The 6233-nt window shown below is 38.3% G+C and overlaps 1 non-coding gene across 1 annotated transcript; it reads left to right on the forward strand.

The window, feature by feature from the left end:
- Positions 1 to 5850: 5850 nt before the first annotated feature.
- Positions 5851 to 5957, forward strand: LOC145065199 (small nucleolar RNA R71). Its single transcript, XR_013688345.1, has one exon. It is a non-coding gene; the product is annotated as a small nucleolar RNA R71 (small nucleolar RNA).
- The last annotated feature ends 276 nt before the right edge of the window (positions 5958 to 6233 follow it).

Below are 6233 nucleotides of genomic sequence, written 5' to 3' on the forward strand. Positions count from 1 at the left end.
CTCTGAATCCATCCGCACAAAACTTCCTTAACCTCCAAGTATTTTTGTAAAGCAACCCAAGCATACATAAACTAGAGAATTACAACTTTTAAGATACCATACTACGGAGCTCTTGAATTCTTCACTTCTTTGATATTTGATCTTCAATTTCTTTAAATTCACTATCTTTTGTAATTTTTGGTATCTTCAACTTTTGATTTTTTTCAGAATTTTTGATCTTTGATCTTCAACTTTGATACTTCTATAGCTCCAAAAATTCTTCAATTTTTCACTGTTTGGTAATTTCTCTCTTTTTTAAAAAAATATCTCACTTTTTCCACTCAAAACCTACATGCTTAAGCAGGAGCGCTTAACTTCAACCTTTATTGGTTAAGGATATTAGTTTTCCTGGATACATTTCAAGTACAGGCTACTAAACATATTGCATTCCTCAAACTAAGTGAGGTTATGTTTTTGTCCCATGATTTCACTAGAATAAAGGAGGCCACAAATGCACTATAACGTGTATCGGCTCAACTAAACATTTGAGCTCTTATCGGATCACCCCATGCAACATTAGCAACTACATTTCAAATTATTATTATTACTAGAAATTTTTATTTAGATTATTATTCAAATCTATTTCTAAAATTTTTAAAATTTACTAAATTCTAGCAATTTACTTTTAGCAATCTAAGCAATTACTTTTTCGACCTCCTACCCCACACTTATTACATACAATGACCTCATTGTATGCATAAAGTAAATAAAAGTAATAAAAGGAAGAAAAATGAACAAACTCCCCTGGGATAGTGGCGTGATCGAACTCCATAAGTGTGGACAAAATGCGCATCTCGAATGTGGAACTTCTTTGAAATATGAACTTGAATCTTGATCATTGCGAGATATAATAAGCGCCAATAAAATATGAAATCGAGACTTCAAACTTCAACAAAGGTGGTGTAAATCTCCAAGCAAGAAGAATAATGTGGGAAAGCATACGCCACATTAAATGGTAAAGAAACCGAGCCAAAGTAATCTTCATAACAATCCCAAGAAGAAAAGTGGTGACCCATGTAGTAAAATGCATCAATGGGCTTCATCTTTGCGGAACTACATGATTCATGTCATGAATTCTAATAAGGACCACAACGTGAAATCGAGAAAACGTGGAAAGTAGAAACCCGTGAAAACTTGACTCACAACGTGAATTTTAGGGAGTCACGACGTGAGTACTAGACATACAGAAAACTGTTTTGTCTTCACCTCTTAACTTCAAACAAATGTCTTAATTGATTAAGACGTTGCTAGTATATAATTTTATGACTCTTCTCTACACTTATCCTCTCTCTTGACTCACCCCACACTTAGTTAAAATTGTGGGTCTTGACTTGCAACTCTAAACTCTAACAACGCTCGATACACTCTCATCTAAACCGACCTCTCCCGAAACTCCATAAGCAAATCTGGAAAATTCCCACCATAGAAAATAAATAAGTAACATAATAACTTAAATTGTCTTACAAACCAAATCAAGTTTAAAACTAAACAAATCCAAAAATGAAATTAAAAATAAAAATTAAATAAGAAATCAATCATCGTCTTCTTCAGCTTGTGCTCCACTTTTACCGACCTCCCTTGACCTCTATACTCACTCCACCTCGGGAAAATTGGGTAACGATACCCAAGGTGAGGAGGTTGCTCCACATGCAAATGTTGTACCAAGTTTTCCACAGTCCTGCCAATCCAATTGACACTAAGTGAAAACTGATCAAAATATCTGACCATATCACCCCCAAAATGTGGTCCTCCCATGGGTGTGGATTGATGCACCGGCTACCCTCTCTCTCCTCGTCCTCGCACATTCCTCCTTCGAGGCCTCGGCTGTGGTTGCTGCTCAGTCTGTCCACCAAGGTGCTCTCCGCCATCACCCTCCTCATCGGTATGCACAATTCCCCAATGAGACCCAAAATTCCGAACCACCCGCATTGTTTCCATGTATCCCATGGTAAACTTGCTCTCTTCCTTGCGAGTCAAAGAGCGGGTAATGTCGGGAACAATTAATCCATAAGAACGAGCCAATCGAGTGATGAAATGACCCCCACAGATAGGGCTCCTAAGGCGGGAACTTGTAGCAAAATCTGCTAAGTAGCGGGCCAGAAAATAAGGAATGTTGCAACACACTCCCGACTGCAAAATACACCACAAAAAGAATAAATTTTGCTTCGTGACCTTATCCCCATGGCGCTTATGATTGATGGAGAAAGTGATAAATCGGTGTATCAAGCGATAAATGGGGGATCTTATGCTGCTCTCGGGTGACACTCCGGAATTGAATATTTCGGATGCAATGTTGTTCCACAATTTGATCCCCGAGGCCCCATTTTCATAGTATCGAGCCGCCTCCCTCAAAAACATAGCAAATTCTGGAGTCATAGCTTCATGTGTCGTGTATAACCCCATCCTCCAGGAAAACTAAATCAAACTGCACTCACGATATTCACCCCCGAGTCTAAAAACTAAGGCTTGTGGGAATGTAGGGTCTTGGACATTCTCATGGTATGCCACTGTTGCAAAGAATTCCACACATAATTCCTTATACACCCTTTATTGAATACCGAATAGATTAAGCCAGCCCTTGCAAGTGAACGAAAACCCATTTCCCAAAAATATTTTTGTGAGAAATGGAGATAGCCTATTAAAGATTTCGACCTCCCTTAACCTTGCCCAATTAATTGTAGGGGCAACAACGAATTCCCTGTTTTACAACCACCCCAGCTGTTGTTGCAACATGTTAAAACATCCCGTGGCATGGTGGTTAGGAAAACATAGAATGGGTGCAAACTCGACACCCCTATCATAATTTTTCTCCTGGGAGCCATTGCTACAAAAATAAACAGAAAACAAGACCAACAAAAACATCCCAAAAGATTAATATTAAACAAAAAAATGAAACTGTAATTGGCCAGGATTCACATTGTGAATCCCTAAGCAGAGTTTAGAATCGGTCAAGGCAAAAATCAAATCGGGCCAACAATGTCAATGGGGTTTACTCCTAGGGCGATTTCAAACTCATTTCAAAGACATGCAACAATAAATTCATAGATTTAGGGTATCGATTTTTATAATCAAGTGGAATGCAACCCCTAACCCCTAAATCTAGTAAATAAGTTAACAATAAACAATGTAAAGATGATTAAATTACCTAGAATGGTGAATCACATAAGAACAAGAAGAAAATAGGAGGAATGTCGACCGCAATTACGAAGATGGGGACCAGAGGGAACACGTTCACTTCGTGGGAGATAAAGAAATGAAGTAGGTCAAATGGGTTCTGTCTTTAAGTTGTGCTCCCGTGCTGTTCAAAATTCACGTCGTGAATTTCTACATGTTCACGTCGTGAGTCCGATCTGGGCTATACAAATGGGCCATTCAATTTAAAGATTAAGTGGGTTGGACTACTATCAGGCTAATTAATTGGGTAATATATCGGCCTAAAAAGGATTCTGTAATTCATACTAGACTCACGTCGTGAACCATAATGATTAATGTCGTGAGTTCGTCTGTTTCTTAAAAATTAAAATTGTAATTAATTATTACCACTTAATTAAACTGAACCCACTCTAAATGTTTCATTATGCACAAAGTGAATTAAATGATACGACTGATTACTCAAAAACTAAAAAAAAAACTAAAAAAACTAAAAACTAAAAGAAAGAAAATGCAAACCAAGCTCGGGTTGCCTCCCGAGAAGTGCTTTTTTTTATGGAATCGTGAGCAGGACTCCGTGCCTCTTACTTTGAATCTTCAGGTGAGTCCATCACCAGCTGGATTTTCTACTCCTTCCATCGCCTCTTATAAGCTTGAACTCGTCTAATGTACGCCTTTTTCGAGTTTTCCATTTTAGCCTTCGCCTCGTCTATGTCAAACTTCCTTTTGGTCCCTTTTGTTTCCAATTTTTCTTCATTCTTCCTTAGCTCAATAAGGACCTTCTCTTCTTTCACCATTGGAACCGTCTCCTTGGAAGTTACCTCATCTTTGTCATTATCACTCGATATTTCATCACTTTCCTCACTTATCAAAGATGTTAGTTTTGTGTAGGTAATGACTTCAACAAAAAATGGAACGGATGCTCTTGGTTTAGTTCATTTGACTTGATTAATTATCTTGATTTCTTCCTCCATGAGTTTTTCTAATTCTTCAAGTTCATTATCTTCATCAATATTGAACACTTCACCTTTAACATCATATCCTTGAAATCCATCTTGTATTCCAAAATCTTCCTTATCATCACCAACCCTCAATGTAAGCTTAGATTCACGAACATCAACTAAAGCCCCAACGGTATTTAGCAAAGGGCGACCAAAAATGATTGGGACATGTGCATCCTCCTTCTTATCTATAATTACAAAATCAAGTGGGAAAACAAACTTCCCAATTTTAACAAGGATGTCTTCTATAATTCCCCTTGGATGCGTCACCGAACGATTGGCCATGTGGATAGTCATCTTTGTAACCGTCATTTTTTGAATATTCAGCTTTTGATAGAATGAATAGGGCATCAAATTTATGCTAGCCCCGGAATCAGCTAAAGCATAAGTTTTCAAATTGTTACCAAACTCACATTGAAGAGTGAGGCGTCTAGGATCTCCCATCTTCTTAGGTAACTCTCCCAATACAGCTCTTGAGCTTTGCTCACTAAGAATGACCTTAGAATTTTTCTTTAGTTGCTGACGAGTGTCTATCAAGTCTTGTAAAAACTTCGCGTATTTTGGAATTTTTGAAAGTGAATCGATAAACGGGGTATTAATAGGAATACCCTTCATTTGCTGAATAAACTCCAGATGTTCCCTTTCTAGTGGACTAAGATTAGCTCGGGACGGGAATAGAAAAGGCGGTTGATAAGCAGGAACGGATTCTGACTTTTTCTGTTTAGACTGGGCCCAAAACATGAGCATAGAGGACTCACGAGGTGAGTCTGGTGTTCCAGCAATGTCTTTATTTTTGAACTTCGTCTTCTTCGGCTTTGGATCGGGCTGCTTTGGTTCCACTTCTAGTTCCTCCAAAAATTCAGAGATTTCCTCTTCTTCGGTATCAATCATCATTACATGGGATTTAGCGTTCTTTTCGGGAAATTGTGAAGATAATTTGTTGCTCACCAAAGTAGTTAGTTGACCAATTTGGACTTCGAGATTATGGATTGATGCTTGATGATTTCTTAATGAAGCTTGCTGGTCAATCATCATTGTTTGTTGTTCTTTCATCATTTTCATGTGTTCCTTTAGCACCGCATCGGTGTCATCATGCCTTTTCTCGGAAGCTTCCATAAATTTGGTCAAAAAATTTTCCAAGTCTACTTTCTTTTCGGCTGGTGGTTGCTCTTTTTAGTAGAAGAATCGGCCTGTCTGCTTATATTTTTCTTCTTTTTGCCTCTTGTACTCATCGTAAGGCAGCCACTCTTTCTTTGTTTTTCTCCAGTCCTCATCATATTTATCTCAACTTGAATAGCAAACTTGAGCCTTTTTGTTCCCATACTCATCCAAGTTTCAATCTTTAGTCAAGTGTGGACCATTACATTATTCACAACTAACTCTAATTGCATGAATTGATTGGTCCATTTGGGTCAACCTTCGGTCCATATTATTTAGCATTTCCATCATAGCAGCCATCTCTTCAGAATGTGCACTCCTAACTCCCTTTACTCCTTCATTCCTTGGATTTTGGTATTCACGAGAATGCTTTGCAAATTCTTCAACTAATTCCTTGACTTCACCCGGATTTTTCTTTGTAAGTGGTCCTTGAGAATCAAGGAGTTGCCTTGCCATTACATTGACCCCATCATAGAATATGAACACTTCTTGTTGAATGTTAAGGTCATGTTAAGGACAATTCCTTAACAACCTTTTGTAGTTCTCCCAAGCCTCGTAAAGTGACTCCCCCGGGTTTTGCTCAAAATTGGCTATTGCCTTCTTGAGTTTAGCTATCTTGGATGGTGGACAGAATTGGTCTAGAAATTGCTCACGCATTTGAGCCCAAGTAGTGATTGTACCAGGTGGTAGTGCTTTTAACTAATCCTTAGCAGCTCCCTTAAAAGTAACAGGAAGCATCCTTAGCAAGACGGTATGTCTATTCACATTCGGGACATTGAAATAATCAGCACTGTCGTTGACTTCATCTAAGTGCTTAAACACATCCTCATGATCTTTTCCATAGAATGGGATATCCTTCAGTGCAGAAAGGATATGTCCTTTCAT

The sequence above is a fragment of the Lactuca serriola genome, chromosome 7 (assembly GCF_051521515.1).
Source record: "Lactuca serriola cultivar US96UC23 chromosome 7, Lser_US96UC23_V15, whole genome shotgun sequence".
Classification (NCBI taxonomy): Eukaryota; Viridiplantae; Streptophyta; class Magnoliopsida; order Asterales; family Asteraceae; genus Lactuca; species Lactuca serriola.